At 41.6% G+C, this 20,058-nt stretch overlaps 4 non-coding genes across 4 annotated transcripts; all 4 read right to left on the reverse strand.

The window, feature by feature from the left end:
- Positions 1–2,008: 2,008 nt before the first annotated feature.
- On the reverse strand, positions 2,009–2,094 carry TRNAY-GUA (transfer RNA tyrosine (anticodon GUA)). The gene is given in 2 exon segments: positions 2,009–2,044; positions 2,058–2,094. It is a non-coding gene; the product is annotated as a tRNA-Tyr (tRNA).
- A 560-nt stretch (positions 2,095–2,654) lies between these two features.
- Positions 2,655–2,740, reverse strand: TRNAY-GUA (transfer RNA tyrosine (anticodon GUA)). Its single transcript is given in 2 exon segments — positions 2,655–2,690; positions 2,704–2,740. It is a non-coding gene; the product is annotated as a tRNA-Tyr (tRNA).
- A 7,853-nt stretch (positions 2,741–10,593) lies between these two features.
- Positions 10,594–10,679, reverse strand: TRNAY-GUA (transfer RNA tyrosine (anticodon GUA)). Its single transcript is given in 2 exon segments — positions 10,594–10,629; positions 10,643–10,679. It is a non-coding gene; the product is annotated as a tRNA-Tyr (tRNA).
- A 7,552-nt stretch (positions 10,680–18,231) lies between these two features.
- TRNAY-GUA (transfer RNA tyrosine (anticodon GUA)) lies at positions 18,232–18,317 on the reverse strand. Its single transcript is given in 2 exon segments — positions 18,232–18,267; positions 18,281–18,317. It is a non-coding gene; the product is annotated as a tRNA-Tyr (tRNA).
- Between the last annotated feature and the right edge of the window lie 1,741 nt (positions 18,318–20,058).

Below are 20,058 nucleotides of genomic sequence, written 5' to 3' on the forward strand. Positions count from 1 at the left end.
GCACATCAGTTCACAATTAAAAAAATGACCCCCTCCGCAGTCTCCCGCATGTTACTGACCACCATTCTAAGGGGGAAAAGTTGAAAGGCGGCGCCTCACAGGCCATCTCCTCAAAGTATTCAGCTGTGTTGGGCCTTGACAATATTTTAATATCTTGGATGGTGTATAGTGTTCTCTCATTTCCCTTGAGAAATCAAGATTTTCAAGGGGATTCTGCTGTTTTGCCAGTTCATAGCAAGAGATGGGGATCCAAAACACCTCACAGGAAACCAATGAAGATTGGTGTTGGATAGAAACATAACGTGGCCACAGCCTCAAAGCAACAGGCATCTATTTTCAGTGATGAAATATAATATAATTATAAATTGTCTGTTATTTTACTTTCCAAGTATTTTACTTTCCAAGTATTCAATAAAATTTGCATTTGGCAAAAGTCCTTAGAGCCGGATTTGAACCAGCGACCTAAGGATGCCTGTTGTACCACTACAGTCCTCCGCTCTACCAACTGAGCTATCGAAGGCTTGGCTAATCATTCTCTAGCAAACTCAATACGAGCTTCCACTTCAACCGTCGACTTGTAAACATCTCTTGCAATTCGTGCAAAATACTACAAATTTGGCTTGTGAGGTTCCCGAATTGAACTGTGAAAGTTAGCATGTCCACTCTTAGATGGAATTGTGAAAGTTAGCATGTCCACTCTTAGATGAAATTGTGAATATTATCATGTCCCCACTTAGTTAGAACTGTGAAAGTTAGCATGTCCACTCTTAGATGGAATTGTGAATATTATCATGTCCCCACTTAGTTAGAACTGTGAAAGTTAGCATGTCCACTCTTAGATGGAATTGTGAAAGTTAGCATGTCCACCCTTAGATGGAATTGTGAAAGTTAGCATGTCCAATAGCCTCTCTGTGATTCTAGAAATGTGCCCAACAGCCCCCCTGAATTTAGAAGTGTGCCCTGTAGCCTCTCTGTGAATTTAGAAGTACGCCCAATAGCCTCCTGTGGTAAGTTGAATATAGAAGTGTACCCAATAACCTCTCTGTGAATTTAGAAGTCTCTGAAAGGGCATGTAACCCATCATATCTCACCAACACGCTTACTCTCTCCTTACATCACCACTCAAATAGAACACAGAGATACTATGACACCATTCGGTATAGCTGTTCTCATATCAACATTTGTTGCTCACCCCACATCACTCTAAGTAATCACTGCTGGTTACGCACCCCCCAGCGAGGCGTTCTCCTCAGGCCTAACGCAGCCACATCCGATCTGGATGAATCCTGCCAGAACGAACACATACTCCTGACCTCTCAACCACCACACCTACCGCTAGAAAGCAGCTATTACACCGATACCGCACGAGCTGTACACATACCCGGTGCTCACACGCACCTTTTTGACTCTCTCTACTCTCTCTACTGATATGAACTTCGGTTCCCAAGGGCGTTCAACCTACCAGCGCCTTCAGACCATACCAATGGTATATAAGGCGCTATATAAGTGCAAAATAACAACAATAACAAAATACTACAAATTTGGCTTGTGAGGTTCCCGAATTGAGTAAAAGCACATCAGTTCCCAATTAAAAAAATTACCCCCTCCGCAGTCTCCCGCATGTTACTGACCACCATACTAAGGGGGAAAAGTTGAAAGGCGGCACCTCACAGGCCATCTCCTCAGAGTATTCAGCCGCGTTGGGCCTTGACAATATTTTAATATCTTGGATGGTGTATAGTGTTCTCTCATTTTCCTTGAGAAATCAAGATTGTCAAGGGGATTATGCTGTTTTGCCAGTTCATAGCAAGAGATGGGGATCAAAAAAACACCTCACAGGAAACCAAAGAAGATTGGTGTTGTACAGAAAAATAATGTGGCCACAGCCTCAAAGCAAAAGGTATCTATTTTCAGTGATGAAATATAATATAATTATAAATTGTCTGTTATGTTATTTTCCAAGTATTTTACTTTCCAAGTATTCAATAAAATTTGCATTTGGCAGAAGTCCTTCGAGCCGGATTTGAACCAGCGACCTAAGGATGCCTGTTTTACCACTACAGTCCTCCGCTCTACCAACTGAGCTATCGAAGGCTTGGCAAATCTTTCTCTAGCAAACTCAATACGAGCTTCCACTTCAACCGTCGACTTGTAAACATCTCTTGCAATTCGTGCAAAATACTACAAATTTGGCTTGTGAAGTTCCCGAATTGAGTAAAAGCACATCAGTTCCCAATTAAAAAAATGACCCCCTCCGCAGTCTCCCGCATGTTAATGACCACCATACTAAGGAGGAAAAGTTGAAAGGCGGCGCCTCACAGGCCATCTCCTCAGAGTATTCATCAGTGTTCAGCCTTGACAATATTTTAATATCTTGGATGGTGTATGGTGTTCTCCCATTTCCCTTGAGAAATCAAGATTGTCAAGGGGATTCTGCTGTTTTGTCAGTTCATAGCAAGAGATGGGGATCCAAAACACCTCACAGGAAACCAACGAAGATTGGTGTCGGACAGAAAAATAACGTGGCCACAGCCTCAAAGCAAAAGGCATCTATTTTCAGTGATGAAATATAATATAATTATAAATTGTCTGTTATTTTACTTTCCAAGTATTTTACTTTCCAAGTATTCAATAAAATGTGCATTTGGCAAGAGTCCTTCGAGCCGGATTTGAACCAGCGACCTAAGGATGCCTGTTTTACCACTACAGTCCTCCGCTCTACCAACTGAGCTATCGAAGGCTTGGCAAACCAACTCTAGCAAACTCAATACGAGCTTCCACTTCAACCGTCGACTTGTAAACATCTCTTGCAATTCGTGCAAAATACTACAAATTTGGCTTGTGACGTTCCCGAATTGAGTAAAAGCACATCAGTTCCCAATTAAAAAAATGACCCCCTCAGCAGTCTCCCGCATGTTACTGACCACCATACTAAGGGGGAAAAGTTGAAAAGCGGCGCCTCACAGGCCATCTCCTCAGAGTATTCAGCCGTGTTGGGCCTTGACAATATTTTAATATCTTGGATGGTGTATACTGTTCTCTCATTTCTCTTGAGAAATCAAGATTGTCAAGGGGATTCTGCTGTTTTGCCAGTTCATAGCAAGAGATGGGGATCCAAAACACCTCACAGGAAACCAGTGAAGATTGGTGTTGGACAGAAACATAACGTGGCCACAGCCTCAAAGCAAAAGGCATCTATTTTCAGTGATGAAATATAATATAATTATAAATTGTCTGTTATTTTACTTTCCAAGTATTTTACTTTCCAAGTATTCAATAAAATTTGCATTTGGCAAAAATCCTTCGAGCCGGATTTGAACCAGCAACCTAAGGATGCCTGTTTTACCACTACAGTCCTCCGCTCTACCAACTGAGCTATAGAAGGCTTGGCAAATCATTCTCTAGCAAACTCAATACGAGCTTCCACTTCAACCGTCGACTTGTAAACATCTCTTGCAATTCGTGCAAAATACTACAAATTTGGCTTGTGAGGTTCCCGAATTGAGTAAAAGCACATCAGTTCCCAATTAAAAAAATGACCCCCTCCGCAGTCTCCCGCATGTTAATGACCACCATACTAAGGGGGAAAAGTTGAAAGGCGGCGCCTCACAGGCCATCTCCTCAGAGTATTCAGCCGTGTTGGGCCTTGACAATATTTTAATATCTTGGATGGTGTACAGTGTTCTCTCATTTCCCTTGAAAAATCAAGATTGTCAAGGGGATTCTGCTGTTTTGCCAGTTCATAGCAAGAGATGGGGATCCAAAACACCTCACAGGAAACCAATGAAGATTCGTGTTGGACAGAAAAATAACGTGGCCACAGCCTCAAAGCAAAAGGCATCTATTTTCAGTGATGAAATATAATATAATTATAAATTGTCTGTTATTTTACTTTCCAAGTATTTTACTTTCCAAGTATTCAATAAAATGTGCATTTGGCAAAAGTCCTTTGAGCCGGATTTGAACCAGCGGCGAGCTATCGAAGGCTTGGCAAATCATTCTCTAGCAAACTCAATACGAGCTTCCACTTCAACCGTCGACTTGTAAACATCTCTTGCAATTCGTGCAAAATACTACAAATTTGGCTTGTGAGGTTCCCGAATTGAGTAAAAGCACATCAGTTCCCAATTAAAAAAATGACCCCCTCCGCAGTCTCCTGCATGTTACTGACCACCATACTAAGGGGGAAAAGTTGAAAGGCGCGCCTCACAGGCCATCTCCTCAGAGTATTCAGCCGTGTTGGGCCTTGACAATATTTTAATATCTTGGATGGTGTATAGTGTTCTCCCATTTCCCTTGAGAAATCAAGATTGTCAAGGGGATTCTGCTGTTTTGTCAGTTCATAGCAAGAGATGGGGATCCAAAACACCTCACAGGAAACCAACGAAGATTGGTGTCGGACAGAAAAATAACGTGGCCACAGCCTCAAAGCAAAAGGCATCTATTTTCAGTGATGAAATATAATATAATTATAAATTGTCTGTTATTTTACTTTCCAAGTATTTTACTTTCCAAGTATTCAATAAAATGTGCATTTGGCAAAAGTCCTTCGAGCCGGATTTGAACCAGTGACCTAAGGATGCCTGTTTTACCACTACAGTCCTCCGCTCTACCAACGGAGCTATCGAAGGCTTGGCAAATCATTCTCTAGCAAACTGAATACGAGCTTCTACTCCAACCGTCGACTTGTAAACATCTCTTGCAATTCGTGCAAAATACTACAAATTTGGCTTGTGAGGTTCCCGAATTGAGTAAAAGCACATCAGTTCCCAATTAAAAAAATGACCCCCTCCGCAGTCTCCCGCATGTTACTGACCACCATACTAAGGAGGAAAAGTTGAAAGGCGGCGCCTCACAGGCCATCTCCTCAGAGTATTCAGCCGTGTTGGGCCTTGACAATATTTTAATATCTTGGATGGTGTATAGTGTTCTCTCATTTCCCTTGAGAAATCAAGATTGTCAAGGGGATTCTGCTGTTTTGCCAGTTCATAGCAAGAGATGGGGATCCAAAACACCTCACAGGAAACCAATGAAGATTGGTGTTGGACAGAAACATAACGTGGCGACAGCCTCAAAGCAAAAGGCATCTATTTTCAGTGATGAAATATAATATAATTATAAATTGTCTGTTATTTTATTTTCCAAGCATTTTACTTTCCAAGTATTCAATAAAATTTGCATTTGGCAAAAGTCCTTCAATCTGGATTTGAACCAGCGACCTAAGGATACCTGTTTTACCACTACAGTCCTCTGCTCTACCAACTGAGCTATCGAAGGCTTGGCAAATCAGTCTCTAGCAAGCTCAATACGAGCTTCCACTTCAACCGTCGACATTCAAACATCTCTTGCAATTCGTGCAAAATACTACAAATTTGGCTTGTGAGGTTACCGAATTGACTAAAAGCACATCAGTTCACAATTAAAAAAATGACCCCCTCCGCAGTCTCCCGCATGTTACTGACCACCATTCTAAGGGGGAAAAGTTGAAAGGCGGCGCCTCACAGGCCATCTCCTCAAAGTATTCAGCTGTGTTGGGCCTTGACAATATTTTAATATCTTGGATGGTGTATAGTGTTCTCTCATTTCCCTTGAGAAATCAAGATTGTCAAGGGGATTCTGCTGTTTTGCCAGTTCATAGCAAGAGATGGGGATCCAAAACACCTCACAGGAAACCAATGAAGATTGGTGTTGGACAGAAACATAACGTGGCCACAGCCTCAAAGCAACAGGCATCTATTTTCAGTGATGAAATATAATATAATTATAAATTGTCTGTTATTTTACTTTCCAAGTATTTTACTTTCCAAGTATTCAATAAAATGTGCATTTGGCAAAAGTCCTTCGAGCCAGATTTGAACCAGCGACCTAAGGATGCCTGTTTTACCACTACAGTCCTCCGCTCTACCAACTGAGCTATCGAAGGCTTGGCAAATCATTCTCTAGCAAACTCAATACGAGCTTCCACTTCAACCGTCGACTTGTAAACATCTCTTGCAATTCGTGCAAAATACTACAAATTTGGCTTGTGAGGTTCCCGAATTGAACTGTGAAAGTTAGCATGTCCACTCTTAGATGGAATTGTGAAAGTTAGCATGTCCACTCTTAGATGAAATTGTGAATATTATCATGTCCCCACTTAGTTAGAACTGTGAAAGTTAGCATGTCCACTCTTAGATGGAATTGTGAATATTATCATGTCCCCACTTAGTTAGAACTGTGAAAGTTAGCATGTCCACTCTTAGATGGAATTGTGAAAGTTAGCATGTCCACCCTTAGATGGAATTGTGAAAGTTAGCATGTCCAATAGCCTCTCTGTGATTCTAGAAATGTGCCCAACAGCCCCCCTGAATTTAGAAGTGTGCCCTGTAGCCTCTCTGTGAATTTAGAAGTACGCCCAATAGCCTCCCGTGGTAAGTTGAATATAGAAGTGTACCCAATAACCTCTCTGTGAATTTAGAAGTCTCTGAAAGGGCATGTAACCCATCATATCTCACCAACACGCTTACTCTCTCCTTACATCACCACTCAAATAGAACACAGAGATACTATGACACCATTCGGTATAGCTGTTCTCATATCAACATTTGCTGCTCACCCCACATCACTCTAAGTAATCACTGCTGGTTACGCACCCCCCAGCGAGGCGTTCTCCTCAGGCCTAACGCAGCCACATCCGATCTGGATGAATCCTGCCAGAACGAACACATACTCCTGACCTCTCAACCACCACACCTACCGCTAGAAAGCAGCTATTACACCGATACCGCACGAGCTGTACACATACCCGGTGCTCACACGCACCTTTTTGACTCTCTCTACTCTCTCTACTGATATGAACTTCGGTTCCCAAGGGCGTTCAACCTACCAGCGCCTTCAGACCATACCAATGGTATATAAGGCGCTATATAAGTGCAAAATAACAACAATAACAAAATACTACAAATTTGGCTTGTGAGGTTCCCGAATTGAGTAAAAGCACATCAGTTCCCAATTAAAAAAATTACCCCCTCCGCAGTCTCCCGCATGTTACTGACCACCATACTAAGGGGGAAAAGTTGAAAGGAGGCACCTCACAGGCCATCTCCTCAGAGTATTCAGCCGCGTTGGGCCTTGACAATATTTTAATATCTTGGATGGTGTATAGTGTTCTCTCATTTTCCTTGAGAAATCAAGATTGTCAAGGGGATTATGCTGTTTTGCCAGTTCATAGCAAGAGATGGGGATCAAAAAAACACCTCACAGGAAACCAAAGAAGATTGGTGTTGTACAGAAAAATAATGTGGCCACAGCCTCAAAGCAAAAGGCATCTATTTTCAGTGATGAAATATAATATAATTATAAATTGTCTGTTATGTTATTTTCCAAGTATTTTACTTTCCAAGTATTCAATAAAATTTGCATTTGGCAGAAGTCCTTCAAGCCGGATTTGAACCAGCGACCTAAGGATGCCTGTTTTACCACTACAGTCCTCCCCTCTACCAACTGAGCTATCGAAGGCTTGGCAAACCGTTCTCTAGCAAGCTCAATTCGAGCTTCCACTTCAACCGTCGACATGCAAACATCTCTTGCAATTCGTGCAAAATACTACAAATTTGGCTTGTGAGGTTCCCGAATTGAGTAAAAGCACATCAGTTCCCAATTAAAAAAATGACCGCCTCCGCAGTCTCCCGCATGTTACTGACCACCATACTAAGGAGGAAAAGTTGAAAGGCGGCGCCTCACAGGCCATCTCCTCAGAGTATTCATCAGTGTTCGGCCTTGACAATATTTTAATATCTTGGATGGTGTATGGTGTTCTCCCATTTCCCTTGAGAAATCAAGATTGTCAAGGGGATTCTGCTGTTTTGTCAGTTCATAGCAAGAGATGGGGATCCAAAACACCTCACAGGAAACCAACGAAGATTGGTGTCGGACAGAAAAATAACGTGGCCACAGCCTCAAAGCAAAAGGCATCTATTTTCAGTGATGAAATATAATATAATTATAAATTGTCTGTTATTTTACTTTCCAAGTATTTTACTTTCCAAGTATTCAATAAAATGTGCATTTGGCAAGAGTCCTTCGAGCCGGATTTGAACCAGCGACCTAAGGATGCCTGTTTTACCACTACAGTCCTCCGCTGTACCAACTGAGCTATCGAAGGCTTGGCAAATCAACTCTAGCAAACTCAATACGAGCTTCCACTTCAACCGTCGACTTGTAAACATCTCTTGCAATTCGTGCAAAATACTACAAATTTGGCTTGTGACGTTCCCGAATTGAGTAAAAGCACATCAGTTCCCAATTAAAAAAATGACCCCCTCAGCAGTCTCCCGCATGTTACTGACCACCATACTAAGGGGGAAAAGTTGAAAAGCGGCGCCTCACAGGCCATCTCCTCAGAGTATTCAGCCGTGTTGGGCCTTGACAATATTTTAATATCTTGGATGGTGTATACTGTTCTCTCATTTCCCTTGAGAAATCAAGATTGTCAAGGGGATTCTGCTGTTTTGCCAGTTCATAGCAAGAGATGGGGATCCGATACACCTCACAGGAAACCAATGAAGATTGGTGTTGGACAGAAACATAACGTGGCCACAGCCTCAAAGCAAAAGGCATCTATTTTCAGTGATGAAATATAATATAATTATAAATTGTCTGTTATTTTATTTTCCAAGTATTTTACTTTCCAAGTATTCAATAAAATTTGCATTTGGCAAAAGTCCTTCTAGCCGGATTTGAACCAGCGACCTAAGGATGCCTGTTTTACCACTACAGTCCTCCGCTCTACCAACTGAGCTATCAAAGGCTTGGCAAATCATTCTCTAGCAAACTCAATACGAGCTTCCAGTTCAACCGTCGACTTGTAAACATCTCTTGCAATTCGTGCAAAATACTACAAATTTGGCTTGTGAGGTTCCCAAATTGAGTAAAAGCACATCAGTTCCCAATTAAAAAAATGACCCCCTCCGCAGTCTCCCGCATGTTAATGACCACCATACTAAGGGGGAAAAGTTGAAAGGCGGCGCCTCACAGGCCATCTCCTCAGAGTATTCAGCCATGTTGGGCCTTGACAATATTTTAATATCTTGGATGGTGTACAGTGTTCTCTCATTTCCCTTGAAAAATCAAGATTGTCAAGGGGATTCTGCTGTTTTGCCAGTTCATAGCAAGAGATGGGGATCCAAAACACCTCATAGGAAACCAATGAAGATTCGTGTTGGACAGAAAAATAACGTGGCCACAGCCTCAAAGCAAAAGGCATCTATTTTCAGTGATGAAATATAATATAATTATAAATTGTCTGTTATTTTACTTTCCAAGTATTTTACTTTCCAAGTATTCAATAAAATGTGCATTTGGCAAAAGTCCTTTGAGCCGGATTTGAACCAGCGACGAGCTATCGAAGGCTTGGCAAATCATTCTCTAGCAAACTCAATACGAGCTTCCACTTCAACCGTCGACTTGTAAACATCTCTTGCAATTCGTGCAAAATACTACAAATTTGGCTTGTGAGGTTCCCGAATTGAGTAAAAGCACATCAGTTCCCAATTAAAAAAATGACCCCCTCCGCAGTCTCCTGCATGTTACTGACCACCATACTAAAGGGGAAAAGTTGAAAGGCGCGCCTCACAGGCCATCTCCTCAGAGTATTCAGCCGTGTTGGGCCTTGACAATATTTTAATATCTTGGATGGTGTATAGTGTTCTCCCATTTCCCTTGAGAAATCAAGATTGTCAAGGGGATTCTGCTGTTTTGTCAGTTCATAGCAAGAGATGGGGATCCAAAACACCTCACAGGAAACCAACGAAGATTGGTGTCGGACAGAAAAATAACGTGGCCACAGCCTCAAAGCAAAAGGCATCTATTTTCAGTGATGAAATATAATATAATTATAAATTGTCTGTTATTTTACTTTCCAAGTATTTTACTTTCCAAGTATTCAATAAAATGTGCATTTGGCAAGAGTCCTTCGAGCCGGATTTGAACCAGCGACCTAAGGATGCCTGTTTTACCACTACAGTCCTCCGCTGTACCAACTGAGCTATCGAAGGCTTGGCAAATTAACTCTAGCAAACTCAATACGAGCTTCCACTTCAACCGTCGACTTGTAAACATCTCTTGCAATTCGTGCAAAATACTACAAATTTGGCTTGTGACGTTCCCGAATTGAGTAAAAGCACATCAGTTCCCAATTAAAAAAATGACCCCCTCAGCAGTCTCCCGCATGTTACTGACCACCATACTAAGGGGGAAAAGTTGAAAAGCGGCGCCTCACAGGCCATCTCCTCAGAGTATTCAGCCGTGTTGGGCCTTGACAATATTTTAATATCTTGGATGGTGTATACTGTTCTCTCATTTCCCTTGAGAAATCAAGATTGTCAAGGGGATTCTGCTGTTTTGCCAGTTCATAGCAAGAGATGGGGATCCGATACACCTCACAGGAAACCAATGAAGATTGGTGTTGGACAGAAACATAACGTGGCCACAGCCTCAAAGCAAAAGGCATCTATTTTCAGTGATGAAATATAATATAATTATAAATTGTCTGTTATTTTATTTTCCAAGTATTTTACTTTCCAAGTATTCAATAAAATTTGCATTTGGCAAAAGTCCTTCGAGCCGGATTTGAACCAGCGACCTAAGGATGCCTGTTTTACCACTACAGTCCTCCGCTCTACCAACTGAGCTATCAAAGGCTTGGCAAATCATTCTCTAGCAAACTCAATACGAGCTTCCAGTTCAACCGTTGACTTGTAAACATCTCTTGCAATTCGTGCAAAATACTACAAATTTGGCTTGTGAGGTTCCCAAATTGAGTAAAAGCACATCAGTTCCCAATTAAAAAAATGACCCCCTCCGCAGTCTCCCGCATGTTAATGACCACCATACTAAGGGGGAAAAGTTGAAAGGCGGCGCCTCACAGGCCATCTCCTCAGAGTATTCAGCCATGTTGGGCCTTGACAATATTTTAATATCTTGGATGGTGTACAGTGTTCTCTCATTTCCCTTGAAAAATCAAGATTGTCAAGGGGATTCTGCTGTTTTGCCAGTTCATAGCAAGAGATGGGGATCCAAAACACCTCATAGGAAACCAATGAAGATTCGTGTTGGACAGAAAAATAACGTGGCCACAGCCTCAAAGCAAAAGGCATCTATTTTCAGTGATGAAATATACTATAATTATAAATTGTCTGTTATTTTACTTTCCAAGTATTTTACTTTCCAAGTATTCAATAAAATGTGCATTTGGCAAAAGTCCTTTGAGCCGGATTTGAACCAGCGACGAGCTATCGAAGGCTTGGCAAATCATTCTCTAGCAAACTCAATACGAGCTTCCACTTCAACCGTCGACTTGTAAACATCTCTTGCAATTCGTGCAAAATACTACAAATTTGGCTTGTGAGGTTCCCGAATTGAGTAAAAGCACATCAGTTCCCAATTAAAAAAATGACCCCCTCCGCAGTCTCCTGCATGTTACTGACCACCATACTAAAGGGGAAAAGTTGAAAGGCGCGCCTCACAGGCCATCTCCTCAGAGTATTCAGCCGTGTTGGGCCTTGACAATATTTTAATATCTTGGATGGTGTATAGTGTTCTCCCATTTCCCTTGAGAAATCAAGATTGTCAAGGGGATTCTGCTGTTTTGTCAGTTCATAGCAAGAGATGGGGATCCAAAACACCTCACAGGAAACCAACGAAGATTGGTGTCGGACAGAAAAATAACGTGGCCACAGCCTCAAAGCAAAAGGCATCTATTTTCAGTGATGAAATATAATATAATTATAAATTGTCTGTTATTTTACTTTCCAAGTATTTTACTTTCCAAGTATTCAATAAAATGTGCATTTGGCAAAAGTCCTTCGAGCCGGATTTGAACCAGTGACCTAAGGATGCCTGTTTTACCACTACAGTCCTCCGCTCTACCAACGGAGCTATCGAAGGCTTGGCAAATCATTCTCTAGCAAACTCAATACGAGCTTCTACTCCAACCGTCGACTTGTAAACATCTCTTGCAATTCGTGCAAAATACTACAAATTTGGCTTGTGAGGTTCCCGAATTGAGTAAAAGCACATCAGTTCCCAATTAAAAAAATGACCCCCTCCGCAGTCTCCCGCATGTTACTGACCACCATACTGAGGAGGAAAAGTTGAAAGGCGGCGCCTCACAGGCCATCTCCTCAGAGTATTCAGCCGTGTTGGGCCTTGACAATATTTTAATATCTTGGATGGTGTATAGTGTTCTCTCATTTCCCTTGAGAAATCAAGATTGTCAAGGGGATTCTGCTGTTTTGCCAGTTCATAGCAAGAGATGGGGATCCAAAACACCTCACAAGAAAATAATGAACATTGGTGTTGGACAGAAACATAACGTGGCCACAGCCTCAAAGCAAAAGGCATCTATTTTCAGTGATGAAATATAATATAATTATAAATTGTCTGTTATTTTACTTTCCAAGTATTTTACTTTCCAAGTATTCAATAAAATGTGCATTTGGCAAAAGTCCTTTGAGCCGGATTTGAACCAGCGACGAGCTATCGAAGGCTTGGCAAATCATTCACTAGCAAACTCAATACGAGCTTCCACTTCAACCGTCGACTTGTAAAAATCTCTTGCAATTCGTGCAAAATACTACAAATTTGGCTTGTGAGGTTCCCGAATTGAGTAAAAGCACATCAGTTCCCAATTAAAAAAATGACCCCCTCCGCAGTCTCCCGCATGTTACTGACCACCATACTAAGGGGGAAAAGTTGAAAGGCGGCGCCTCACAGGCCATCTCCTCAGAGTATTCAGCCGTGTTGGGCCTTGACAATATTTTAATATCTTGGATGGTGTACAGTGTTCTCTCATTTCCCTTGAAAAATCAAGATTGTCAAGGGGATTCTGCTGTTTTGCCAGTTCATAGCAAGAGATGGGGATCCAAAACACCTCACAGGAAACCAATGAAGATTCGTGTTGGACAGAAAAATAACGTGGCCACAGCCTCAAAGCAAAAGGCATCTATTTTTAGTGATGAAATATAACATAATTATAAATTGTCTGTTATTTTACTTTCCACGTATTTTACTTTCCAAGTATTCAATAAAATGTGCATTTGGCAAAAGTCCTTCGAGCAGGATTTGAACCAGCGACCTAAGGATGCCTGTTTTACCACTACAGTCCTCCGCTCTACCAACTGAGCTATCGAAGACTTGGCAAATCATTCTCTAGCAAACTCAATACGAGCTTCCACTTCAACCGTCGACTTGTAAACATCTCTTGCAATTCGTGCAAAATAAAACAAATTTGGCTTGTGAGGTTCCCGAATTGAGTAAAAGCACATCAGTTCCCAATTAAAAAAATGGCCCCCTCCGCAGTCTCCCGCATGTTACTGACCACCATACTAAGGAGGAAAAGTTGAAAGGCGGCGGCTCACAGGCCATCTCCTCAGAGTATTCAGCCGTGTTGGGCCTTGACAATATTTTAATATCTTGGATGGTGTATAGTGTTCTCTCATTTCCCTTGAGAAATCAAGATTGTCAAGGGGATTCTGCTGTTTTGCCAGTTCATGGCAAGAGATGGGGATCCAAAACACCTCACAGGAAACCAATGAAGATTGGTGTTGGACAGAAACATAACGTGGCGACAGCCTCAAAGCAAAAGGCATCTATTTTCAGTGATGAAATATAATATAATTATAAATTGTCTGTTATTTTATTTTCCAAGCATTTTACTTTCCAAGTATTCAATAAAATTTGCATTTGGCAGAAGTCCTTCAATCTAGATTTGAACCAGCGACCTAAGGATGCCTGTTTTACCACTACAGTCCTCTGCTCTACCAACTGAGCTATTGAAGGCTTGGCAAATCAGTCTCTAGCAAGCTCAATACGAGCTTCCACTTCCACCGTCGACATTCAAACATCTCTTGCAATTCGTGCAAAATACTACAAATTTGGCTTGTGAGGTTCCCGAATTGAGTAAAAGCACATCAGTTCACAATTAAAAAAATGACCCCCTCTGCAGTCTCCCGCATGTTACTGACCACCATTCTAAGGGGGAAAAGTTGAAAGGCGGCACCTCACAGGCCATCTCCTCAGAGTATTCAGCCGCGTTGGGCCTTGACAATATTTTAATATCTTGGATGGTGTATAGTGTTCTCTCATTTCCCTTGAGAAATCAAGATTGTCAAGGGGATTCTGCTGTTTTGCCAGTTCATAGCAAGAGATGGGGATCCAAAACACCTCACATGAAACCAATGAAGATTCGTGTTGGACAGAAACATAACGTGGCCACAGCCTCAAAGCAACAGGCATCTATTTTCAGTGATGAAATATAATATAATTATAAATTGTCTGTTATTTTACTTTCCAAGTATTTTACTTTCCAAGTATTCAATAAAATTTGCATTTGGCAAAAGTCCTTCGAGCCGGATTTGAACCAGCGACCTAAGGATGCCTGTTGTACCACTACAGTCTTCCGCTCTACCAACTGAGCTATCGAAGGATTGGCAAATCATTCTCTAGCAAACTCAATACGAGCTTCCACTTCAACCGTCGACTTGTAAACATCTCTTGCAATTCGTGCAAAATACTACAAATTTGGCTTGTGAGGTTCCCGAATTGAGTAAAAGCACATCAGTTCCCAATTAAAAAAATGACCACCTCCGCAGTCTCCCGCATGTTACTGACCACCATACTAAGGGGGAAAAGTTGAAAGGCGGCACCTCACAGGCCATCTCCTCAGAGTATTCAGCCGCGTTGGGCCTTGACAATATTTTAATATCTTGGATGGTGTATAGTGTTCTCTCATTTCCCTTGAGAAATCAAGATTGTCAAGGGGATTCTGCTGTTTTGCCAGTTCATAGCAAGAGATGGGGATCCAAAACACCTCACATGAAACCAATGAAGATTCGTGTTGGACAGAAACATAACGTGGCCACATCCTCAAAGCAACAGGCATCTATTTTCAGTGATGAAATATAATATAATTATAAATTGTCTGTTATTTTACTTTCCAAGTATTTTACTTTCCAAGTATTCAATAAAATTTGCATTTGGCAAAAGTCCTTCGAGCCGGGTTTGAACGAGCGACCTAAGGATGCCTGTTGTACCACTACAGTCCTCCGCTCTACCAACTGAGCTATCGAAGGCTTGGCAAATCATTCTCTAGCAAACTCAATACGAGCTTCCACTTCAACCGTCGACTTGTAAACATCTCTTGCAATTCGTGCAAAATACTACAAATTTGGCTTGTGAGGTTCACGAATTGAGTAAAAGCACATCAGTTCCCAATTAAAAAAATGACCTCCTCCGCAGTCTCCCGCATGTTACTGACCACCATACTAAGGGGGAAAAGTTGAAAGGCGGCACCTCACAGGCCATCTCCTCAGGGTATTCAGCCGCGTTGGGCCTTGACAATATTTTAATATCTTGGATGGTGTATAGTGTTCTCTCATTTTCCTTGAGAAATCAAGATTGTCAAGGGGATTATGCTGTTTTGCCAGTTCATAGCAAGAGATGGGGATCAAAAAAACACCTCACAGGAAACCAAAGAAGATTGGTGTTGGACAGAAAAATAATGTGGCCACAGCCTCAAAGCAAAAGGCATCTATTTTCAGTGATGAAATATAATATAATTATAAATTGTCTGTTATGTTATTTTCCAAGTATTTTACTTTCCAAGTATTCAATAAAATTTGCATTTGGCAAAAGTCCTTCGAGTCGGATTTGAACCAGCGACCTAAGGATGCCTGTTTTACCACTACAGTCCTCCCCTCTACCAACTGAGATATCGAAGGCTTGGCAAACTGTTCTCTAGCAAGCTCAATTCGAGCTTCCACTTCAACCGTCGACATGCAAACATCTCTTGCAATTCGTGCAAAATACTACAAATTTGGCTTGTGAGGTTCCCGAATTGAGTAAAAGCACATCAGTTCCCAATTAAAAAAATGACCGCCTCCGCAGTCTCCCGCATGTTACTGACCACCATACTAAGGAGGAAAAGTTGAAAGGCGGCGCCTCACAGGCCATCTCCTCAGCGTATTCATCAGTGTTCGGCCTTGACAATATTTTAATATCTTGGATGGTGTATGGTGTTCTCCCATTTCCCTTGAGAAATCAAGATTGTCAAGGGGATTCTGCTGTTTTGTCAGTTCATAGCAAGAGATGGGGATCCAAAACACCTCACAGGAAACCAACGGAGATTGGTGTCGGACAGAAAAATAACGTGGCCACAGCCTCAAAGCAAAAGGCATCTATTTTCAGTGATGAAATATAATATAATTATAAATTGTCTGTTATTTTACTTTCCAAGTATTTTACTTTCCAAGTATTCAATAAAATTTGCATTTGGCAAAAGTCCTTCAAGACGGATTTGAACCAGCGACCTAAGGATGCCTGTTTTACCACTACAGTCCTCCGCTCTACCAACTGAGCTATCGAAGGCTTAGCAAATCTTTCTCTAGCAAACTCAATACGAGCTTCCACTTCAACCGTCGACTTGTAAACATCTCTTGCAATTCGTGCAAAATACTACAAATTTGGCTTGTGAAGTTCCCGAATTGAGTAAAAGCACATCAGTTCCCAATTAAAAAAATGACCCCCTCCGCAGTCTCCCGCATGTTAATGACCACCATACTAAGGGGGAAATGTTGAAAGCCGGCGCCTCACAGGCCATCTCCTCAGAGTATTCAGCCGTGTTGGGCCTTGACAATATTTTAATATCTTGGATGGTGTATAGTGTTCTCTCATTTCCCTTGAGAAATCAAGATTGTCAAGGGGATTCTGCTGTTTTGCCAGTTCATAGCAAGAGATGGGGATCCAAAACACCTGACAGGAAACCAATGAAGATTTGTGTTGGACAGAAAAATAACGTGGCCACAGCCTCAAAGCAAAAGGCATCTATTTTCAGTGATGAAATATAATATAATTATAAATTGTCTGTTATTTTACTTTCCAAGTATTCAATAAAATGTGCATTTGGCAAGGGTCCTTTGAGCTGGATTAGAACCAGCGACCTAAGGATGCCTGTTTTACCACTACAGTCCTCTGCTCTACCAACTGAGCTATCGAAGGCTTGGCAAATCAACTCTAGCAAACTCAATACGAGCTTCCACTTCAACCGTCGACTTATAAACATCTCTTGCAATTCGTGCAAAATACTACAAATTTGGCTTGTGAGGTTCCCGAATTGAGTAAAAGCACATCAGTTCCCAATTAAAAAAATGACCCCCTCCGCAGTCTCCCGCATGTTACTGACCACCATACTAAGGGGGAAAAGTTGAAAGGCGGCGCCTCACAGGCCATCTCCTCAGAGTATTCAGCCGTGTTGGGCCTTGACAATATTTTAATATCTTGGATGGTGTACAGTGTTCTCTCATTTCCCTTGAAAAATCAAGATTGTCAAGGGGATTCTGCTGTTTTGCCAGTTCATAGCAAGAGATGGGGATCCAAAACACCTCACAGGAAACCAATGAAGATTCGTGTTGGACAGAAAAATAACGTGGCCACAGCCTCAAAGCAAAAGGCATCTATTTTCAGTGATGAAATATAATATAATTATAAATTGTCTGTTATTTTACTTTCCAAGTATTTTACTTTCCAAGTATTCAATAAAATTTGCATTTGGCAAAAGTCCTTCGAGCCGGATTTGAACCAGCAACCTAAGGATGCCTGTTTTACCACTACAGTCCTCCTAACTGAGCTATCAAAGGCTTGGCAAATCATTCTCTAGCAAACTCAATACGAGCTTCCACTTCAACCGTCGACTTGTAAACATCTCTTGCAATTCGTGCAAAATACTACAAATTTGGCTTGTGAGGTTCCCGAATTGAGTAAAAGCACATCAGTTCCCAATTAAAAAAATGACCCCCTCCGCAGTCTCCCGCATGTTACTGACCACCATACTAAGGGGGAAAAGTTGAAAGGCGCGCCTCACAGGCCATCTCCTCAGAGTATTCAGCCGTGTTGGGCCTTGACAATATTTTAATATCTTGGATGGTGTATAGTGTTCTCCCATTTCCCTTGAGAAATCAAGATTGTCAAGGGGATTCTGCTGTTTTGTCAGTTCATAGCAAGAGATGGGGATCCAAAACACCTCACAGGAAACCAACGAAGATTGGTGTCGGACAGAAAAATAACGTGGCCACAGCCTCAAAGCAAAAGGCATCTATTTTCAGTGATGAAATATAATATAATTATAAATTGTCTGTTATTTTACTTTCCAAGTATTTTACTTTCCAAGTATTCAATAAAATGTGCATTTGGCAAAAGTCCTTCGAGCCGGATTTGAACCAGCGACCTAAGGATGCCTGTTTTACCACTACAGTCCTCCGCTCTACCAACTGAGCTATCGAAGGCTTGGCATATCAATCTCTAGCAAACGCAATACGAGCTTCCACTTCAACCGTCGACTTGTAAACATCTCTTGCAATTCGTGCAAAATAAAACAAATTTGGCTTGTGAGGTTCCCGAATTGAGTAAAAGCACATCAGTTCCCAATTAAAAAAATGACCCCCTCCGCAGTCTCCCGCATGTTACTGACCACCATACTAAGGAGGAAAAGTTGAAAGGCGGCGCCTCACAGGCCATCTCCTCAAAGTATTCAGCCGTGTTGGGCCTTGACAATATTTTAATATCTTGGATGGTGTATAGTGTTCTCTCATTTCCCTTGAGAAATCAAGATTGTCAAGGGGATTCTGCTGTTTTGCCAGTTCATAGCAAGAGATGGGGATCCAAAACACCTCACAGGAAACCAATGAAGATTGGTGTTGGACAGAAACATAACGTGGCGACAGCCTCAAAGCAAAAGGCATCTATTTTCAGTGATGAAATATAATATAATTATAAATTGTCTGTTATTTTATTTTCCAAGCATTTTACTTTCCAAGTATTCAATAAAATTTGCATTTGGCAGAAGTCCTTCAATCTGGATTTGAACCAGCGACCTAAGGATGCCTGTTTTATCACTACAGTCCTCTGCTCTACCAACTGAGCTATCGAAGGCTTGGCAAATCAGTCTCTAGCAAGCTCAATACGAGCTTCCACTTCAACCGTCGACATTCAAACATCTCTTGCAATTCGTGCAAAATACTACAAATTTGGCTTGTGAGGTTCCCGAATTGAGTAAAAACACATCAGTTCACAATTAAAAAAAGGACCCCCTCCGCAGTCTCCCGCATGTTACTGACCACCATTCTAAGGGGGAAAAGTTGAAAGGCGGCACCTCACAGGCCATCTCCTCAGAGTATTCAGCCGCGTTGGGCCTTGACAATATTTTAATATCTTGGATGGTGTATAGTGTTCTCTCATTTCCCTTGAGAAATCAAGATTGTCAAGGGGATTCTGCTGTTTTGCCAGTTCATAGCAAGAGATGGGGATCCAAAACACCTCACATGAAACCAATGAAGATTCGTGTTGGACAGAAACATAACGTGGCCACAGCCTCAAAGCAACAGGCATCTATTTTCAGTGATGAAATATAATATAATTATAAATTGTCTGTTATTTTACTTTCCAAGTATTTTACTTTCCAAGTATTCAATAAAATTTGCATTTGGCAAAAGTCCTTCGAGCCGGATTTGAACCAGCGACCTAAGGATGCCTGTTGTACCACTACAGTCCTCTCTACCAACTGAGCTATCGAAGGCTCGGCAAAACATTCTCTAGCAAACTCAATACGAGCTTCCACTTCAACCGTCGACTTGTAAACATCTCTTGCAATTCGTGCAAAATACTACAAATTTGGCTTGTGAGGTTCCCGAATTGAGTAAAAGCACATCAGTTCCCAATTAAAAAAATGACCCCCTCCGCAGTCTCCCGCATGTTACTGACCACCATACTAAGGGGGAAAAGTTGAAAGGCGGCGCTTCACAGGCCATCTCCTCAGAGTATTCAGCCGTGTTGGGCCTTGACAATATTTTAATATCTTGGATGGTGTATAGTGTTCTCTCATTTTCCTTGAGAAATCAAGATTGTCAAGGGGATTATGCTGTTTTGCCAGTTCATAGCAAGAGATGGGGATCAAAAAAACACCTCACAGGAAACCAAAGAAGATTGGTGTTGGACAGAAAAATAATGTGGCCACAGCCTCAAAGCAAA

Source organism: Ambystoma mexicanum, chromosome 1p (assembly GCF_040938575.1).
Source record: "Ambystoma mexicanum isolate Mex_15411 chromosome 1p, UKY_AmexF1_1, whole genome shotgun sequence".
Taxonomy (NCBI): domain Eukaryota; kingdom Metazoa; phylum Chordata; class Amphibia; order Caudata; family Ambystomatidae; genus Ambystoma; species Ambystoma mexicanum.